Source organism: Rutidosis leptorrhynchoides, chromosome 5 (assembly GCF_046630445.1).
Source record: "Rutidosis leptorrhynchoides isolate AG116_Rl617_1_P2 chromosome 5, CSIRO_AGI_Rlap_v1, whole genome shotgun sequence".
Taxonomy (NCBI): domain Eukaryota; kingdom Viridiplantae; phylum Streptophyta; class Magnoliopsida; order Asterales; family Asteraceae; genus Rutidosis; species Rutidosis leptorrhynchoides.
The window spans coordinates 121,757,501-121,780,872 of NC_092337.1; positions in this window are offsets into that span (position 1 = coordinate 121,757,501).

Below are 23,372 nucleotides of genomic sequence, written 5' to 3' on the forward strand. Positions count from 1 at the left end.
GGTGGGTATAGGATTCGGGCCCATTTGTACCATGCAGGATTTAAATCTTGTGGTCTATCAAAATGATAAATTTTATTGTTTTATGATAAACCTATGAACTCACCAACCTTTTGGTTGACACTTGAAAGCATGTTTATTCTCAGGTATGAAAGAAATCTTTCGCTGTGCACTTGCTCATTTTAGAGATATTACTTGGAGTCATTCATGACATATTTCAAAAGACGTTGCATTCGAGTCATTGAGTTCATCAAGATTATTATCAAGCCATTTATAGTTGGATATATTAGGAAATGGTATGCATGCCGTCAACTTTTGATGTAATGAAAGTTTGTCTTTTAAAAACGAATGCAATGTTTGTAAAATGTATCATATAGAGGTCAAGTACCTCGCGATGTAACCAAATGTAATGTATTCGTCCGGATGGATTAGGACGGGTCGTTTCAACGATAGTCTGGACGGAAGGATGGGCGAGACACTGGGTGGTCCGCTGCCATTGACGCCCATCTGGGCGGCCCCAGGGTGGTACCGTTGAGAGCTCTCTAATGCTATACCAAAAGTGTATCATCGACAAAGTAACTACACATATAAACATTTTACGTCTATAATGACTTATCTTTTAGCGTTAAAGCTATAAATAGGATATATACTTTAATTTTTGTTTCAATGTAGGCTATATACTCAGAAAAATACCAATGTAGCCTATATACTTTTAAAAAGTGTACTCATGTCAACAAAAATGACTTGCTACCGACTAAACCGGTTAAAATGATTATGTGGATTTTTTTTTCTTTTAAATATGACATGAAAAAAAAACCCTACAACTTGTTCTTCCATAAATAGGCTATATACTTTCATTTTTGTTCCAATGTAGGCTATATACTCCTAAAAAAATACCAATGTAGGCTATATACTTTCAAAAAGTGTATCAATGTCAACAAAACACAATTTTGGTGTTCTTCATGAAAACCGCTCATGTTCTTCATCGAATTGTGAAATCGTTGAGGACTTTGAATCTTAATACTTCACAAAAGCTGTTAATCGAGGCTATTGACATCATTTTCAAGTAATTTGAAGCTCCGATTAGATGATGATGTTGATACGATGAAGATGATGATGTTAGCAGCTTTCTAAGTTTTGTTGGTATACATCGATACACATTTTAAGAGTATGTAGCCTACATTGGTATTTTTCTGAGTATACAGCCTACATTGGAACAAAAATAAAAGTATATAGCCTATTTATGACTTTAACCCAATCTTTATGTCTAGAATAGAAATTTATAAATTAATGAGATAACCCTCTGAACTTTATAACAATGATATAGTGGTTTGATCTCATACTAATTATAACTTGCGATTTCACGGGATTAAAACATCGTTTGATCATACAATGAAAACATTGTTAAAGATAAATCACATGTCAAAAATATTGATGATGGGATTCCGCTAACCCGACGATTAATAAATAAATGAGAACCGTCGAATATCAATCCTAGTTTGGGACAGAGTTTCCTAATCGTGTTGGCCCAGGATTACATATATATTGTTAAAAATTAAACTAATTAGTAAACTGGAGTCATTAACCTGTAAACTAATATGTGAAATGACGTTTTTAACCATGTGAATAATATCATCTCATGACAATTAGTATTATAGGTTAATAATAATTTATCACATGTCAAAAATATTATTTTGATGATGAGGAACCCCATTAACGCAACAATTAATAATTAATTGAGAACCGTCAGATATAACTTTAAGTTTGGTACAAAATTTCTTAACCATGTTCGAGACTGAGATTACCTATATTCAGTCCATACCCGACTTGTTGCCATACCTAATATCACATCTCGGTGTCTCAAGAAGATGTGATTAATAGCTCAAAATAATTCATATCAAAACCATATCAATATCCGATTCAAAAATTGTTTCACACATATTAGTATGTTGAATAAACCACAATTAAGAACAAATAACTAATTGTTTTCAAAGTATGAATAAGTTTTGAAGCATATAAAAGACAATACAAAATTTATGGGAGATGATAAATCCATATAAACAAATCTTGGGCCAACACGTTATGGGATATGATAAATACATATAAAAGTTTACTTGTACAGTACAAGTTATCAATACATATATCAAGTGGATTTATAGAAAATTAAAGTATAAGAGTTAAAAACAATGAGTTGTAATCACTTGCATCCATAAATTTGCTTGAAAACAAAGGGACCAATGAGAACGCGACATGTGGCGCGAAAATCACATGTGATTGGGAAAAAAAATTTCGAAATTTTTTTTTTTAAATTTTTTTTTCGAAAATTTTTTTTTTCAAATTTTTTTTCCGAAAACTTTTTTTTTCGAATTTTTTTTTTTAAAATCATATGCGATTATGCATGTCAATCACATGTGATTGTAAACCCAATCACATGTGATTGTACAATTCAATCACATGTGATTGTACAGGTAAATCACATGTGATTGTAAAAAAAAAAAAAATTTAAAATTTTTTTTTTTTTTAAATTTCGAAAAAAATATTTAAAAATTTTTTTTCAAAAAAAAAATTTTTGAATTTTTTTTCAATCACATGTGATTTTCGCGACATGTGTCGCGCTCTCATTGGTCCCTTGAATCTCAACTTAATTTATGGAGTCAAATGAATATTCCTCTAAAAACAATATCCGATTTATTTGAGAATGAGAATAAGAATATGCACTTTAAATTATCCAAATTTTACATGTTGCTTTAGTTAATCCTCCCATTATCAATTTTCTTACGTGGAACAAACAAAAGTTTTAGAATATATTTATTCCAATGTGTGATTTTAAGTTTTATCTTTCGAGTTTTATTTTATAGCAATAATATTTTATTATCCTATACTATTGAGTTAACAGAATTAAGACTAGATTATAAGTTTGCTAACTTTTAAAACTCATGTAAAGATAACAGAATCAAGTTTTGAAGCATATAAAAGACAATACAAGCAGGGCCCGCCCAATGGGGTGCAAGATGTGCAAGTGCTCAGGGGCCAACATTTTTTGGGGCCCAATAATTTTTTATATTATGCATTATACAAAAATTACAAAGCTCAAAATTACTAAGCCCAACAAGATAAGACCTAAACAAACAGGCAAATCTTTTCTTGATTTTGTATTACTACCAACAGCTTTTAATTATATAGTGTATCTTTTTTATTTCTTACTCCGATGTGGGATGAGAAACACTAGATTAGATTCCAACTAAATTTAAATGCAGATAAACTGTGGAAGAGACTGCTCGTTTGCTTCTTTCCTTATTAGAGTATCTTTCCTTCTTCATTTATAAACTTTTTAATTATACTTTTATATTTATATTTATATTTATATTTATGGGAAATCATCGCTACAATACTTTGCAACCAAAAAGCTGCATTTTGCCTTTTGGGAATTGCAGAGTATTTCCTTTCTTTTTTTTATGGCCAATCAAAACTTAGTCTATATGTTTCCGTTTTATAATACGTAGTACATATATATACATGTACGAGTGATTAAATATTGGATTCTTTAAAGAATGCTAGCATTTTTATTTTATAAATTATTTAAAGGACACTTGTTATCCAAAAATTATTTATTATGACTGTTTTTTCATTTTAATTCTAGACAAATTTATAGTCTTATAAAATCATATTGTATGTTGTTGGTTGAAACTAATTATAGAAGAGTTTCAAATACTATACGCACCATTAATAAAAATAACAGTAATGTTAAAAAAAAATAATGAAGTTATAATAATTCAACAGTTACCAACGATAAAAATTAAATAAATATTAAAACTACATGATATAGCGAATCTAATGTAAATGAAAATAAGATAAATCAACATGAGAATGAGTCGTCTAGCTTGACTCGACTCGACTCCAAACCCCTAAAACATAATGTGTTATTTGTTTATGAGAGGACCTCTTTTTTCCGACTCGCACAGGGCATTGAAAAGCATAGGACCGGCCCTGAATACAAGTAAACATTGCAAATTTATGGGAGATGATAAATACATATAAACATCTAATGGTTGTAATTTAATAAATCTTTTCGATCAAATGGTTAAATTTTTCCATGATTTATTCTTAGTAATATGCTTTTCGAATATTGCATTTTAATTTATAATGTATAGATAGATATAGATATATAGAATAGAGAATAGAGAATAGAGAATAGAGATATTATGTGGGTAAATTAAATCGAATACTTTTTAATTAAAAAGTCTTTCAAAAATTAAAATTAAATCGAATACGGAGCGGGTCAGCTGACTCACGACCCCTTGCTGTTTAGACGTTCAGGGCCCAATAACCACATGTCCTCACATCTTGTTTGACCTGAAATAGTAAGCAAATTGTGTAAACGACAAAAGACATGAGCAACTTGATTATCAACATCGTAAGACCACTACTGCTAGAAACTATGAGCAACTTGACATGCCATAGCTTAAGGACGTTCCAAACTAACAATTGTTGAAGTAATATTTCTATTTACTTTGAAGTTGTCCACACTTCTATTATATAGCCTTGCTATCACTTTTAGAATATCAACTGCAAATAAATGCTACATTAGATATCTATGCGAACTATGTGGTACAAAATAGTCAAAACTAACCCTAGTCTCTTGTTGCAATGATCTGCAACAAACATATATGAACACACTATTACATTAAAACAGTATATTTTACCAAAAATCATGTATTAAAGTTGTTTACTTTAATGGTAAATGAGTTACCATCTAATTAACAACTGATCATAAAAATATATATATAGAGATCTTAGGATGTGGTAATTATTGATTTTATGTATGAATTTATAATAAGTTTCCAATTTGCATATTTAATTAGTCCAATCTATACATTTAGGAGTTTCAAAAATATGACCTCATACAAATCGTATAATATGAGTTACTAGTATTCAATCCAATGAAATTAGAATTAAACATTAAAGGCAGAAAGTAACATTAACACTTCTTATTACACACAAGAGTCGAAACCCAAGATTAATTTGTCTATGCAACAAAGAGAAAATATTATTTTTTTTCTTCTTGAAAAGCAAGTAAAACTTTATTCATATATCGAAAAATTATAAGCCCTATAAACTATACAACAATATGAATCGTACGAGATAAACTACACAAGTTTCTATACAAGACATGGACTAGAGACCACTAAACACCGCGACACTTGAAACGACGAGCTGGGAGGTAGCGGACATACAGTACCGCAAAAACACGATGACAAAGTTGGCCACTACTTCCAATTTAACCAAGTGAATATTGGAGATCCAATCCATGAAAAATATAGAGATGTACATGTGGTCGGTCGATTAATAGACTGAAGAAGTGCTTTATTTCTTTTAAGCCAATGCGTTTGGTCCACTAGCCAAAAAAAGATTGTTTCGTCCGCTTATTGGAGGTGGGAGACGACGATCTTGTCATGGCCAACACAAATGCCACGGAACTGATCATTTGTGATAGCACGTTTAGCGAGGATGTTTAGCCCTTCTGCGGCAATAATGAAAAGGAAGGGGGAAATTGGGTCGCCTTGACGGATACCCCTACCGGGTGAGAATTCCGTGGTCGGGGACCCGTTGATGAGAATGGAGATGGAGGAAGAGGAGATGCATGCTTGGATAAATTTGATTCATTTAGGGCCGAATCCCATACATTCCATAGTGTCGAAAAGAAAGTCCCATTCGATGCAATCGAATGCCTTTTCGAAATCTACTTTACATATGAGGCCCTTTTGTTTTTTTTTCTTTTTTTAATTCATCTATTATTTCGTTTGCGATTAGAACACTATCTAGGATGTTTCGACCTTTTAAGAAAGCGATTTGTTCGATTCCGATGATTTTGTGAATGATTTTCGAAAGACGGTTGGATAAGATCTTGGTGAGAATTTTATAATAACTTTCGATTAAAAAAATTGAGCGATATTCGTTAAATCCGATTGGTTTGGCTTTTTTGGGTATTAGTGTGAAAAAAGAAGCATTGCAACCTTTGGAGATTTCGGAATTAAGCCAAAACCAATCTAAGGCTTTAATGAGATCTTCTTTTATCAACCACCAATATTTTTTAAAGAATTTTATAGTGAAGCCGTCAGGGTCGGGAGGCTTTGAGCTGTCGCAGCCTTGAAGTGCCTCCCACACTTCATTTTCAGAAAATCGGGCTTCGAGAAAGAGGTTATCTTCTTGAGTGATGTAGGAATGATGTGGTTCGTTTTCAAAGGGACAACTACCTTTACGTTTTTTGGATTGAAATAGCGATTTGAAGTATTTTAGTGCTTCGTTTTTTATTGTATTTGGATCCTCGGACCAAGACCCGTTTAGAGAAATACCGCGGATGTTATTTTTGTTTGCTTGTCTTTTAATGTAGTTATGAAAGTATTTGGAATTTTCATCGCCCTCGAGGTTCCACTTGATACGGGCTTTTTGCTTAAGCATGTTAGTTTTCTTTTTTTCTTTTTCAATATGTTGTATTTTGTCGTTAACCCAGTTTTTTCTTTCAGATTCGGAAAGTGGTCTTGTTTCCGCTAGTTTTTCCCATTCGTTTGAGGCATCGAGGTGGTGTTTAACTTTTGAGTCAAGATTATTTAATTGTGAACTACATTTTTTAAGTTCCATTTTCACATTTTTTTAATTTATTTCTTAGTATACAATCAGGACGATTTCCGTTAACAGGTAGATGCCAAGTATTTTTTATGCTTTAATCAGCATTTTTTAATTTTAGCCATGTGTTGAAGACTCGTGTAGGTTTTGGACCAAAATCAATGAAGGAGTTTTTTTTAGTAGGATTGGGCAATGGTCGAATAGGAAGGTCACTATTTTCAATCACGTAAGCTGAAGTTGTTTTTGAGTCGTGATGAATATGTACGTGCCCGTTGATGATTACAAACGAACTGGTTTTAATAAGTACCTTTCCAAAAGACAAATCTTGTGAACCTTTTTCTTCGATTAGACAATTTTGCATATCGATCACCTCTCCCCAACAATTAGCAATTTTGCAAAAAGTGGATTCGGACCAACATGTTATAGGTGATCCTCTTATTTCAAGCCAAACAAGTCGACCTGAAGAAGAGTATTCATCAGGATCCCATGGCCGAATGTCATCAAGCCAGTTCCAAAGAGGATGTTTTCTACCAAAACTTTGAAGGTTAATAACATCGAGAGCAAGTCTAGTATCTTCGAATAATAACAATATTTCTTGACCTCCGAGATATTTAGATTCGAAGCCAGTGAGACTTTCAGAACTACAAATTTCATTGAAGTACTCAAGATGGTCTATGTTTTTAATCACTCCTATTAGTGTGTGACCAAGTAGATCAATGATCTTATCGTTGTAACTTTTATTGAGAACTCTTTGGAAACATGATTTGCAACACAAGTATCTGATGGGTGGTTTATACGAACGTTGTTGAGCACATCAGAGAACTTTCTGCCGTCTACATTGTTGTTAAAGGTGGTGTTGCAGTTTTTTGTTGCCGGTTGTCGGGGAATATGGCAGGATTGTTGGCCGACAGGTTTATCATGTGGTTGTTGTTTGGTGTTTCTATCATGAGCTTTGTAAACCACTAATTGCATCCCATCGGCTTGTAACAAATTAAGCTTTCTAGTCATGGAATCAACGAGATGGTTTGGGATATTTTTGTAATGAACGAATCCAAATCGTTTTCCATTCTTCAATCGTTTCTTAGGGATGTAGACCTCTGTGATTTCCCCGTGCTTTTTGAAAAGACCCCATAAATTGACCGAAGTCCAAGAATCATGGAAATTAAAGAATAAAAATGAGGTGATTACTTTACTTACCGGTTTCAATGGTGTGATGGCCCCGTCAATACACTTAACGGCTCCGTCACTTGGTCCCACAGCTTGATCGAACTTAAATGAATTTAATAAACGACATTGCATTCATTTATTTCAAAAGTTTTCCAAAAAGGAAGCATACCCAAAAATATGTTGTTTAAGTAACCCAACATATTAAATACCAAAGTTGACATAAAACATTGTCAACAAAACTCACAAGTTTAAATTATTCCAAAATAGAATGCAAGTTCAAAGTTTCATAATTTTTTAAAAAAAAATCTGCCCAAATGCATGCAGACTCTTCTAACACAGCGAAAGCATCAAACAAACTCAAGTACCTGTGAAAACATGCGAGTAAAATGTCAACAAAAATGTTGAGTGAATTATAAGTTTAAATAATTGAATAAACTTTAGACCACAAGATTTAAAATGTTAGAAAACATTAAACATTATTCCATTACCAATGAGCCACCTGGTAACCACTTAACCCTTTATTTACCCTTGCCAAACACAATAAATAATATACACTGAACAAGTGTATCTACAACAAAATACGAAGTACTAAACATTCCGATTATAAATTGCTAGCGCGACTAGCTCGAAATGGGGTTGTCAAACCCGATAGATCTATCCGTAGGATTCGTGTTCACCAGTGGAAACTAGTGATTACAGTTACCAGACTACAGAATATTTTTATTCAACTCACAATGAATAATTTAAATTTAATTGCCACTTGTGTCTAAACGTAAAAATAAAATGCATATAATCACATCCCAAAAATATACTTTGAAAAGTATGTAAAAACGGGACTATAACTCACCTTAAAGTAACGAAGTAACCACACAAATATACGAACATCAAATGAAGTAAAGTGATCAGGAATGATCACAACCCCGACCTATAAATAAAGCAGGTCGATATAAATAACTAAATTAGGTCAAGTCTTAGTATGATAGCTATTGTACATGTTGCAAGTAGACATAGAACAATACTCAACATGCATCGGTTTGATCAGAACAGCGTACGGACACACATTTTCTATTTTTAGAAAGTTTCTATTTTTAGCAGGTTTCCATTTTTGGAAAGTGTCTGTTTTAGGAAAGTTTCTATTTTAGGAAAGTTTCTATTTTTGGAAAGTTTCTATTTTAGAAAAGTTTCTATTTTTGGAAAGTTTCCAAATTTAGAAAGTTTCCATATTTAGAAAGTTTCTATATTTAGAAAGTTGCTATTTTTGGAAACTTTTTAAGTTAGGAAAGTTTCCTTAATTAGAAAGTCAACAAAAGTCAACTGCAAGTCAAATTCAACCGAAAGTCAACTCAAAAGTCAACCTTGGTCAAACATAGTCAACATTAATTTTAAATGTATAGGTTATAATAATAATATAGGTTAAAACATTATTTAAAGTCATATATGTATAATTATGTCATAACATAAGTTTAATTAAATTAAATTGAATTATTAAAGTTAACATAAGTTTAAATGATATAATTAATATAACATAAGTATTTAATTATTTAATTAAATATTAATCATAATATAAGTATTATTAATTAATAATAGATTTTAAATCATATCATAAGTATTATTAATTAATAATGAATTATTAATCATATCATAAGTTTCTAATTATAATTATTAAATCATAAGTATTTAATAATTAAATTATAATTAAATAATAACTAAGCCTTATAATAATTAAATAATTAATTAATCCTTATTATAAGTCTTATTATAATAATCTCATAATATAAGTTTAATACTTACCATAAGTATTTTTCATTAATAATAAAAGTATTATTAATCATAAGTTTAATTAAATGTTTAATTAAATCATAATTAATTAATAAAAGATATAATAAATATATATATCGTAAGTCTTAAATTAAATTGATTACTTTTTATATCATAAGTAATTTATTAATAATGAAAATCATTATTTATATCATAAGTCATAATTATTAACCATAAGTTTTAATTAAAAGTTCATCGGGTTATAACTTGTGCCCCGGGAATCAGTTTTCGGCGAATCTTATATATATATTCACCTAACCAACCCATTCGACACATTAGTGTGCTCAAGAACATCCCAATAACAGCCACCAAGTCATGACTTACAGCCATAACTCAACTTGTAGATTTAATCCGTTCAAAAACATGTATTAGTCATACCGGGTGATCCGTGGCTCGGATTTCGATGACCCGAACATGAAATTTCATCCCATAATCAATCCTAATACACTAGTACACCCTAAAGACTCCAAAGGTGGTCACAAAGTCGGACCATACCTGATTCAATTCGTTTTTATATTTTAATCTCAATAAAACACCATTTTAAGCATAACTAGAGCTCCGGGAATCGAAATGACATGAATCCGGAGTCTAAAATTAATGTATTGATGAGAGGAACTCATATAGATACTTTAATTTCACTTTTATGCCAGTTATATTTACAGAAAACAACAATCAAACCGCTGTCTCAAAATAATCAAACCGAAAACGTGAATTAACGAGCATTTCTACGCATACAATCGACAATACAATAATATATAATCATCATACCATTAATATAACATATAAAATCAGTAAAGTATATGAAAAATAAAAAAGCTAGGGTTAGGGTTTATACCCTAATCAAGAATTAAGAGATAACAACGTGTAGAGAAGAACGAGAGGAACGCGTTTATATTGAAAGCTTCTTAATCCAAGCTAGTTTTGATGATCAAATGGTGAAGATGGTGGTGGTAAGTGACGGCTAGGGTGAAGGAGGGAGAGAGAGCACAAAATAAAATTTAGGTTTTGATAAATGAATGGGAAATTTCAAAAGTGAGAGCAAATGAGCCAACACTCCCTCTCCTTGGGAGTGTTCGATCGAATGGTGCAAGGGAGTGGGCCCCATGGCCCAAATGTAAGACCCGTTTATTTGTAGCGTACATAAGTGTAGTTAATGTACTTGAAGTGGGGTTTTGGTTGTACATATTAAAAAGAATGCAGAAAACTGGTCTGGGCGTTTGGCGCGCCGCACGGCCATTTGGCGCGCCGCGCCATTGTTCTGTGACAGATTCCTTTTAATTAGATATTTTGAGGGCAAATTGGTAAAATCACAAGGAATCCGACTTTAAGGCTTGAGATCAGTTGTTGGAGCCACATTTACTCCATTTCCACCCACTTAATCATCTTTCATTAAATCCTAGAGAGAGAGGAGGTTCTAGAGTGAGAAAGCTCCATTAAAGGAAGGAGGAGGTTGAATCGGGTCTTAGTGCGAGTTTCAAAGTTGTTCATCTTTCCTCTAGCTACATTTTGGTGATATTGGTATGCTCTAATCTTAATTTCTTGATTTTAATTTGATTATGGGTTAGGGTTTGGGGTAAGTGATGAACCTAAAACCCATTTGTTAGTAAATTTGGTGTTATGGGTGAATTTGGGTCATGTAGACCCAAAGATGACTAACTAGGGTTTTCAAAGTATTAAACTATGTTTATGAGCCTAAATTGGTTAGTGAAATTACTAGCACACTTATATATATGTAAATGGGTGTTGTGTGGATTAGTGGATGACCCGAAATGGATGTGTTGACCTTAAATTGGTCAAATGAGTCAAAGTGGACCTAAGATAGTTAATGTTTGTGATTAATGCCTAAACCTTGTTTTGAAATGTGTTTTAAACCTATCTTAGCTAATGTTAGGGTTTTGGTATGAGTTGACCCAAAATTAGGGTTAAGGGTGCAAATGGGTTGAAATTGCACTTTGGGTCAAAATGGCTTTAGAATGGTGAAAGAATTGGTTGACCAACTTGAGTTTGTGATTGATAATATGTATAATGTGATAGGTACGTTACATTGAGGTTTTGCAAGCTCGGGTATATTTTCACAAGAGATTTTGAGGTGAGTGGAATAATTATATGTGTAGGTATATAATGTATCTGTTTGTTGTAGCGTAAAATGTGTAGTGTTGAGGTGCTAAGACACCACGTTTCACGTGATGAGTGAAGCATCGAGGTGTTAAGATGCCACTCGGGGTGAAGCATCGAGGTCTTAAGATGCCACCTAGGGGTGTAATGTCGAGGTGTTAAGACGCCACTCCGTAAAATAACGAATGAAGCATCGAGGTGTTAAGATGCCACTCGGGGTGAAGTGCCGAGGTGTTAAGGTGCCACCCTAGGGTTAGTGATACGAGGTGTTAAGTACCCTAACGGATGTTATGAACACCGATGGCGTTTTCGCGAGCGCCATTCCCTTGTACGATTGGTTAACCATGGTTATTTGTGTTGTAAGAGTAAGCATATTATATCATTCGAGTTATGTTTATATGCGTTGTTATGCTAGCTTGTGGTATTGGAGATTTCTAGCTTGTATTCGAGATTATAAGCTAATTGAGTTGCTAGTATGTATGCGGTATTTGAGTAAGTGATTGCAAGTAGGTATATTATATATGTATGTGTATAATTATTGCATTCACTAAGCGTTAGCTTACCCTCTCGTTGTTTACCTTTTTATAGGTTCAGTTGTGGACAAGGGTAAGGGCATCATCTTGGATTAAAGATCACGTTGTTGTTAGGGAACGCTTTTGGAGATATTAGCTTTTGGAGTTTGACCGAGACTTGGGTAGTTTAATCCCAAACACCATGCTCGTAGTGTAGTTTGGTACTTAAAGTTTTGATGGTCGAAACTCATATTTTGTATTAAACTCGTAAAACGGCCGATGTGGGTCCCGCTTCGTAAAACTCAGTTTTGTTAATGGATTGTGTTAGTTTTACATGTTTGAATATGTTGTTAAAAGCGTTTTGTCTAATTATGTTGGGAAGTGGCCGATCTTTTTCGCGTTTCATGACTTTTGGGAGACCAGTTTGGCGCGCCGTGCCGTATGCTGTTCCAGCAAAAAAAAATTTATTTGTTATTTTTACACGGGTTGTTCGTGGTTTGGTTTGGGTTGTTACAAGTGGTATCAGAGCATGGTCTAAGGGATTTAGGTGATTTGAGATAGGCGCCTAGACTTAGACTTTTTGTATGCGCGTTATGCGGGACTTGTAGGACTTTGGGTCGGATCGGGTTTTGGTTAGTGCATAGGTTTATGTGAACTAATCATGCGCTATTGTTTTGTGTGCTATTTGAAATCGTCAAGCGAGATAGACGTGGTACTAGTGAGTTAATGCGATGTGCTCGCGTAACAATCATTAGCTACCATTATTACGGGTTCAAATCGTGTCAAACAAGCGATGTACGACGATTGTTGAGCAAGATGGGGTAGTGTGGTGTATATGTATATATATATATGGGTTAAGTCCTTTTGTTTTTTTGCTTAATTTACTTCGTTTTATAGAATGAAGATGAGAAATGGACACGACACCAATGACGGAGGTACGAGTGAGGACGTTGAACTCACAGCCAAGGTTGAGGCCATCTTTAAAAGGCTAAAGAGGGATTTTCTTGACGACGTTCGAAAGGTCTTCCAAGAGTCGGTCGATGGACAAGTGACCAAAATGATCAATGATCGAATGAAAGCCGCAATAGAGGAGGCTTTAGAGGCTAGAAACATTTATTCTCGAGGCAAAGGAGGTGAAGGTAATGGTGGGGGTGGAAGGCGGGACTTCCACTACAAAAATTTCAAGGATACTCAACCTCCGATGTTTAATGGGGTACGAGATCCGTTGCAAAGCACGTGTTGGATTTCCGATATCGAGGGGGCTTTCCGTACCGCTGAGTGTCCTCCCGAAAGGAAGGCGACGTATGGTTCTAGTATATTGAGGGAAGAAGCCAAGTTGTGGTGGGACGACAAAATCAACTTATATGGTGAAGAGCAATGCATGAACTTGACGAGTTGCACCATTTACAATAAGGTTCAATGGACTTGGTTACACTCAAGTCTACCTTTTTGGCAAAAACTTGTTTTTGTCCGGAATATGTGGGTGACGATCACAAGCTAATGAAAGATTTCTACCGTACTTTGAATGATGAGTTCAAGGGCAAGATTAGTCGAGGTATGGCTAAGTCTTTTGATGAGTTATTTGAATTGGCCCGGGGTTTTGAGCCGGATGTTCCAAGAAAAAGCGATTTCATGTTTTTCAAAAGAAAGTTTGAAGGTTCTAGTCATTCTAAGTTTTCAAACAAGAAGAACAAGAACAAGAAGGGTTCCGAGAGTGTTAATAGCATGAAGAAGGGTGCTTCCGGGGGTTTTTCTTATGCGTGCTACAATTGTGGGCAATCGGGTTATATGGCTCGTGAATGTCCTAAACCATCTTTCGGAAACAAGGTCACTTGTTTTAATTGCGGAAAAGAAGGGCATAAGAAGCCGAAGTGTCCCGATTTGCGAAACGATAATGTGAAGCGATTAGAGAAGGCGGCGGGTACGGCTAGGGGTCGCAACTATTTGATGACCAATGATGAAGCCAAATAATCGAACGAAGTTGTCTCAGGTACTTTCATGGTTAATTCTAATCCGGCAAGGATTCTCTTCGATAGTGGTGCAAATTTTTTGTTTGTGTCTCCTAAATTTGTGCCTAAACTTAATAGACCGTTAGCTAAGTTAAGTCGTCCGGTAGAAGTCGAAATAGCGGACGGCAAGACGGTGCTAGTGGTCGATGTGTGCAAAAATTGTGATGTTGTGTTTGGTGCCAAAAACTTTAAGATAGATCTCATTCCGATGACTTTGGGCAATTTTGATATTGTTGTGGGTATGGATTGGCTCGATCATAATAGAGCCGATATTGCATGCCATGAAAAATTTATTCGTGTGAAGACCCCAAGTGGGGGAGAGTTAATTATTCACGGTGATAAGCTTAGAAGACTTGTGCCGATATGCACTTTTGCACGGGCACGTCGTCTCCTCGATAGTGGTGGCATGGCCTTTCTTGCCCACGTTGTTGATACTCATGATGAGTCACCACCCATTCGTGAAATTCCGATGGTTAGTGAATTCGAAGACGTTTTTTCAGACGAGTTACCGGGTGTTCCGGCGGAAAGACAAGTTGAATTTCGCATTGAGTTGGTTCCGGGGGCTACCCCCATTGCTAAAACTCCTTATCGTTTAGCGCCGACAGAAATGCAAGAGTTGTTAAATCAAACCCAAGAATTGCTCGAGAAGGGTTTTATTCGACCGAGTGCTTCTCTATGGGGCGCTCCGGTTTTATTTGTGAAGAAGAAGGATGGTAGTATGTGGATGTGCATCGATTATCGGGAGTTGAATAAAGTGACGATCAAGAATCGTTATCCATTGCCTCGGATTGATTTGTTTGACCAACTCCAAGGTGCAACGTATTTCTACAAAATTGACCTACGGTCCGGCTATCACCAAATGCGGGTCCGTGAGGAAGATATCGAGAAAACGGCTTTTCGAACACATTATGGGCATTTTGAATTCGTAGTTATGCCTTTTGGTCTTAGGAATGCACCAGCGGCATTCATGGATCTTATGAACCGAGTGTGCCAACCTATGTTGGATAAGTCGGTAATTGTGTTCATTGACAACATACTAGTCTACTCAAAAAGTATGAACGAACATGAACTTCATTTGCGTGAAGTATTGAAGACGTTACGAAAGGAGAAGTTGTATGCTAAGTTCTCCAAATGCGAATTTTGGCTAAGGGAGGTTCAATTCCTTGGCCACATTGTGAACAAAGATGGCATTCAAGTAGATCCGGGGAAGATAGAGACAGTGAAGAGTTGGAGACAACCGACTACGCCTACGGAAGTCCGAAGTTTTCTCGGATTGGCCAGTTATTATCGACGGTTTATCCAAGACTTTTCTAAGATCGCTTCTTCATTGATGAAATTGACGAGGAAGAACGCGAGATTTACTTGGGAGAACGAGCAAGAAATTTCTTTTCAATTGTTAAAAGAGAAATTATGTCAAGCTCTGGTGTTAGTGTTGCTGGAAGGAATGGAAGACATGACGGTTTATTGTGATGCTTCGTTAAATGGGCTCGGGTGTGTTCTAATGCAAAGAGGTAAAGTCATCGCTTATGCCTCTCGACAACTAAAGGAACACGAAACGAGATATCCGACTCATGATCTTGAGTTGGCGGCGGTTGTGCATGCGTTGAAAATTTGGCGCCATTACTTGTATGGTGTTAAGAGTACGATTTATTCGGATCATAAGAGCTTGAAACATCTCTTTAATCAACGAGATTTGAATTATCGTCAACGTAGGTGGATAGATGTGGTAAAAGATTATGATTGTGAAATACTTTATCATCCGGGCAAGGCGAATGTGGTCGCAAATGCATTAAGTCGAAAGAGTCATCACCCAGCGTTACGATTGGGATTGTTACGTATGATTATTACTAACTATTTTCTTGAAAAACTTGGTGTGATTCAAATAGAGGCTTACGTTCACAACAAGCATGCGGAGCGAATTGTGGGGCAATCGGAATTCATTACTATGGGTTCACGTGGTTTGTTGTCTTTTCAAGGAAGAGTGTGGGTGCCTAAGATGGGTGATTATCGACAAGTGCTACTTGATGAAGCACATAAGTCAAAGTATTCCATTCATCCGGGCGCGACGAAAATGTATCTAGATTTAAGAAAAGATTATTGGTGGCCGGGCATGAAACGTGATGTTGTGAAGTATGTTGAGCAATGCGTCACGTGTTTGCAAGTTAAGGCCGAGCACCAAAAGCCGTATAGAAATCTCGAAGTGGAAATGGGAGCACATTACCATGGATTTCATTACAAAGTTACCTAAGACGGCGAGAATCCAATTTGATTCGATTTGGGTAATAGTTGATCGATTGACGAAAAGTGCTTTGTTTCTTCCCATTAAGTAAGCGATATCGTCGGAGACCTTGGCTAAGTTGTTTATCAAGGAAGTCATCTCTCGACACGGAGTTCCTATATCGATTATTTCGGATCGAGATACTCATTTTACATCTCGGTTTTTGGAAAATTTTCACGAAGATATGGGTACATAATTGAAATTGAGCACGGCGTATCATCCTCAAACGGACGGTCAAACTGAACGTACGAATCAAACTTTGAAGGATATGTTCTGGGCGTGTATTATTGATTTTGGTGGTAGTTGGGACGAGCACTTACCTTTGGTGGAATTCTCGTACAATAATAGTTATCATACTAGTATCGGGATGCCACCTTACGAGATGCTTTATGGGCGGAGGTGCTGAAACCCCGATTTGTTGGGGTGAAGTGGGACAAAAGGAAATCGGGAGTAGCAATTTAGTCCTAGAGATGAATAGTAAGATTGATGTGATTCGAGAGCAATTGAAAAAGGCTCAAGATAGGCAAAAGTCGTATGCCGACAAACGTAGACGAACGATCGAATTTCAAGGAGGTGACATGGTGATGCTTAAGGTTTCGCCTTGGAAAGGTATTATTCGATTTTGAAAACGGGGAAAGTTAGCTCCTCGGTTTATTGGGCCATTTAAGGTTTTAGCTCGTGTTGGTGAAGTCGCGTATCGTTTGAAATTACCCGAAGAGCTTGCGGGGATTCATAATACATTTCATGTTTCCCATCTCCGTAAGTGTCTTGCGGCTGATTCTTCATGGATGCCATTAGACGAAATTGAGCTAAACAATAAGTTAGAATATGTTGAAGAGCCGATTGCCATACTCGATGAAAAGGTCAAAAGGTTGAGACATAAAGAGGTGAGAACTTTTAAAGTTCAATGGCGTCATAGTAAAGGTTCCGAGTTTACTTGGGAGCCCGAAGAGTTTGTGTTGGTTTATCTTCCTTCTTGTCATGCGGCGTTGATCGTGAGGACGCGCTCCGATTCAAGTGGGGGAGAGTTGTAAGACCCGTTTATTTGTAGTGTACATAAGTGTAGTTAATGTACTTGAAGTGGGGTTTTGGTTGTACATATTAAAAAGAATGCAGAAAACTGGTCTGGGCGTTTGGCGCGCCGCGCCATTGTTCTGTGACAGATTCCTTTTAATTAGATATTTTGAGGGCAAATTGGTAAAATCACAAGGAATCCGACTTTAAGGCTTGGGAACAGTTGTTGGAGCCACATTTACTCCATTTCCACCCACTTAATCAGCTTCCATTAAATCCTAGAGAGAGAGGAGGTTCTAGAGTGAGAAAGCTCCATTAAAGGAAGAAGGAGGTTGAATCGGGTCTTAGTGCGAGTTTCAAAGTTGTTCATCTTTCCTCTAGCTACGTTTTGGTGATAGTGGTATGCTCTAATCTTGATTTTAATTTGATTATGGGTTAGGGTTTGGGGTAAGTGATGAACCTAAAACCCATTTGTTAGTAAATTTGGTGTTATGGGTGAATTTGGGTCATGTAGACCCAAAGATGACTAACTAGGGTTTTCAAAGTATTAAACTATGTTTATGAGCCTAAATTGGTTAGTGAAATTACTAGCACACATATATATATGTAAATGGGTGTTGTGTGGGTTAGTAGATGACCCGAAATGGGTGTGTTGACCTTAAATTGGTCAAATGGGTCAAAGTGGACCTAAGATAGTTAATGTTTGTGATTAATGCCTAAACCTTGTTTTGAAATGTGTTTTAAACCTATCTTGGCTAATGTTAGGGTTTTGGTATGAGTTGACCCAAAATTAGGGTTAAGGGTGCAAATGGGTTGAAATTGCACTTTGGGTCAAAATGGCTTTAGAATGGTGAAAGAATTGGTTGACCAACTTGAGTTTGTGATTGATAATATGTATAATGTGATAGATACGTTACATTGAGGTTTTGAAAGCTCGGGTATATTTTCACAAGAGATTTTGAGGTGAGTGGAATAATTATATGTGTAGGTATATAATGTATCTATTTGTTGTAGCGTAAAATGTGTAGTGTCGAGGTGCTAAGACACCACGTTTCAGGTGATGAGTGAAGCATCGAGGTGTTAAGATGCCACTCGGGGTGAAGCATCGAGGTGTTAAGATGCCACCTAGGGGTATAGTGTCGAGGTGTTAAGACACCACTCCGTAAAATAATGAGTGAATCATCGAGGTGTTAAGATGCCACTCGGGGTGAAGTGCCGAGGTATTAAGGTGCCACCCTAGGGGTTAGTGATACGAGGTGTTAAGTACCCTAACGGATGTTATGAACACCGATGGCGTTTTCGCGAGCGCCATTCCCTTGTACGATTGGTTAACCATGGTTATCTGTGTTGTAAGAGTAAGCATATTATATCATTCGAGTTATGTTTATATGCGTTGTTATGCTAGCTTGTGTTATTGGAGATTTCTAGCTTGTATTCGAGATTATAAGCTAATTGAGTTGCTAGCATGTATGTGGTATTTGAGTAAGTGATTGCAAGTAGGTATATTATATATGTATGTATATAATTATTGCATTCACTAAGCGTTAGCTTACCCTCTCGTTGTTTACCTTTTTATAGGTTCGGTTGTGGACAAGGGTAACGGCATCATCTTGGATTAAAGATCCCGTTGTTGTTAGGGAACGCTTTTGGAGATAATAGCTTTTGGAGTTTGACCGAGACTTGAGTAGTTTAATCCCAAACACCATGCTCATAGTGTAGCTTGGTACTTAAACTTTTGATGGTCGAAACTCATATTTTGTATTAAACTCGTAAAAAGGCCGATGTGGGCCCCGCTTCGTAAAACTCAGTTTTATTAATGGATTGTGTTAGTTTTACATGTTTGAATATGTTGTTAAAAGCGTTTTGTCTAATTATGTCGGGAAGTGGCCGATCTTTTTCGCGTTTCATGACTTTTGGGACAGACCAGTTTGGCGCGCCGCGCGGCCATATGGCGCGCCGCGCCATATGCTGTTCCAGCAATTTTTTTTTATTTGTTATTTTTACGCGGGTTGTTCGTGGTTTGGTTTGGGTTGTTACACCAAAATTATTATTTGGTGGATTGCTTGTGGCCCGAACGCTCGAACGAAACCCGAAACGCGAAAACACGACTACGCGATTAATTATTCGGAGAGATATTAATTACGCGACGAAAAATATATATATAAACACTATATATAAACCTATGACATTAAAATATCATATTTAAAATAATTAGGACCTAAAAATCCCAAAAGCTTGACCGTTGATTTGAAAACCGAAAAGATTCGCCGGATAGAAATCCGCGACACGTAGAAACGTAAAACTTAAAATATGAATACAAATATTCACATAGCACATAATAATTAATATATTATTACAAAAATAATAATATAGGTCATAGAAATGACGTGGCACGAATAACAGTTAACGGTCGTTAAATAATTAACGATAAAAGATAACGGAAAAAGTAGGGTCGTTACAGTACCTTCCCGTTACGGAAATTTCGTCCTGAAATTTAAGCATGTGTAGGGGTTGATTCAGCATCTAGGAACAAATGCGGGTACTTTTGCTTCATCTGATCTTCTCGCTCCCAAGTGAAGTCGGGACCGCGTCTGGCGTTCCATCTAACCCGGACAATAGGAATTCTACTCTGCTTAAGAGTCTTAACCTATCGGTCCATAATTTCAACAGGTTCCTCAATAAAATGTAGTTGCTTATCAACATGAAGTTCCTCCAGAGGATTAGTCTTATCGGCCTCGGCCAAACACTTCTTTAAATTCGATACATGAAAAACGTCGTGAACAGCTCTGAGTTCTTGTGGCAATTTCAAACGATAAGTCACTGGTCCAACTCTCTCAATAATCTCAAACGGTCCAACAAAATGAGGACTCAACTTTCCCCTTTTACCAAAACGTATCACGCCCTTCCAAGGCAATACCTTCAACATAACACGATCACCGACCCGAAATTCAATATCGTTCCTCCTCTTATTAGCATAGCTCTTTTGCCGACTTCTGGCGGTTCTCAATCTTTCCTTAATCTGTACGATCTTCTCGGTAGTTTCGTGAATAATCTATGGACCTGTGAGTTGAGCATCCCCAACCTCATTCCAACAGACAGGAGACCTACACTTTCTGCCATACAGAGCTTCAAATGGTGCGGCTTTAATACTTGCATGATAGCTGTTATTATAAGAAAATTCAGCTAGTGGTAAATATCTATCCCACCCATTACCAAAATAATAACACATGCTCGTAACATGTCTTCTAACGTTTGAATGGTCATTTCACTCTGACCATCCATCTGAGGGTGATAAGCGGTGCTCATATCTAACTTAGTTCCCAAAGCTTCCTGTAAAGATCGCCAAAACCTCTATATAAATCGGCTGTCTTGGTCTGAAATAATAGATACAGGAACACCATGTCTAGAAACAATCTCCTTCAAATACAAACGAGTAAGCTTCTCCAATGAATCTGTTTCTTTAATCGACAAAAAGTGAGCTGACTTAGTGAGTCGGTCAACAATCACCCAAATGGAATCATAACCACCCACAGTTCTCGGTAACTTCGTAATAAAATCCATCGTAATACCTTCCCACTTCCACTCGCGAATCTCAGGTTGGACCAAAAGTCCAGACAGTTTCCGATGTTCAGCTTTGACCTTAGCACAGGTCGAACACTTAGCCACATAAGTAGCCACATCAGCTTTCAAATTAGGCCACCAATACAGCTCCTTAAGGTCGTGATATATCTTTCCTGAACCAGGATGAATAGAGTACCTAGACTTGTAAGCCTCATCTAAAACCAGTTGTCGCAGATCACCAAATTTCGGAACCCAAAGACGTCCCGCAAAGTATCTAGTACCATCTGCTCGTACCTCAAACTTCTTAGCCATGCCTCTGACTTTCTCGTTCACAAAGTTCTCCTCCTTTAAGGCTTCTTGTTGTGCCTCAAGAATCTGCCTTGTGAGGTTTGTTCGAATCGTCATATTCAAAGCTCTAAATTTGCGAGGTTCAACCCTCTCTTTTCGACTCAACGCATCGGCCCCAACATTGGCCTTTCCCGGATGATATAAAAGTTCACAATCATAATCATTCAACATCTCAACCCATCTTCGTTGCCTCATATTCAACTGTTTTTGATCAAGAATATGTTGAAGACTTTTGTGATCAATGTACACTGTACTTTTGACCCCATAGAGATAATGTCTCCAAATCTTAAGCACAAAAAAAATAGCTCCCAACTCTAAATCATGAGTTGTATAATTCTGCTCGTGAATCTTCAACTGACGTGATGCGTACGCAATAACTTTCTTTCGTTGTATCAAAGCACAACCAAAGCCCTGACGCGATGCATCACAATATACAACAAAATCATCATTACCCTCAGGTAGTGACAATATCGGAGCGGTAGTCAACTTCTTCTTTAGAGTTTGAAAAGCAGTCTCTTGTTCATCCTTCCACTCATACTTCTTCCCCTTGTGCATTAAAGCAGTCAGAGGTTTCGCTATACGAGAGAAATCTTGAATGAACCTTCTATAGTAACCTGCCAACACTAAAAACTGACGAACCTGAGTAGGATTTTTCGGAATTTCCCACTTTTTAATTGCCTCAATCTTGGAAGGATCAACTTGTATTCCCTGTTTACTAACAATATGTCCAAGGAATTGAACTTCTCTTAACCAGAAAGCACACTTAGAGAACTTAGCGTACAATTATTCTTTTCTCAACAGATCAAGCACCAACTTCAAATGTTCTTCGTGCTCTTCATCACTCTTGGAATAAATAAGGATGTCGTCAATGAATACAATAACGAATTTGTCCAGATAGGGTCTGAACACACGGTTCATGAGGTCCATGAACACAGTAGGTGCATTTGTCAATCCGAACGGCATAACAAGGAATTCGTAGTGACCGTAACGGGTGCGAAAAGCGGTTTTCAGAACATCAGATTCTTTAACACGCAGTTGATGATAACTGGAATGAAGATAGATTTTAGAATAAATAGATGAACCTTGAAGCTGATCGAACAGATCATCAATTCTTGGAAGGGGATAATGGTTTTTAACTAAGAGCTTGTTCAATTCACGATAATCAATGCACAAACGAAGCGAACCATCTTTCTTCTTAACAAATAGAACAGGAGCTCCCCAAGGGGATAAATTAGGATGAATAAAACCTTTGTCTAACAACTCACGGAGTTGACTCGACAATTCTTGAAGTTCGAAAGGCGCAAGTCCGTAAGGTGCACGTGCTACAGGAGCAGCACCGGGAACAAGATCGATTTGAAATTCTACCGCGCGTTGCGGCGGAAGGCCAGGTAAATCTTCGGGAAATACATCGGGTGAACATCACCAATGCTCTTCTCTTATCTATCAGAATCAACAACATGGCTAGAATATCACGACAGCCTTTGCGGAGATGTTTATGAACTTTCAAACAGCTAATAAGGTTTAACTGTCTGCATTTCTTATCCCCAAAAACCATCAGTGGCTCTCCAACCACATTAGTAATACGAATAGATTTCTCATAACACACAATCTCAGCACGATTCGCAGACAACCAATCCATACCAATAACAACGTCAAAACTGCCGAGGTGAATCGGTATTAAATCTATCTCAAAATCTCTACCAGCCAAATTAATGTTACATTTATGATACACAGTCTTAGCAGTAAGCACTTTACCATTAGCTATCTCTACAACATAAGTATTATCTAGAGGAGTAAACGGAGTTTTGATTTTTGGACTTAATTTATTCGACACAAAACTCAAATCAGCCCCCGAATCAAATAGAACATAAACTAATAAATCGTTGACCGAAAACGTACCCGTAACAAGTTTAGGATCTTCCTCAGCAT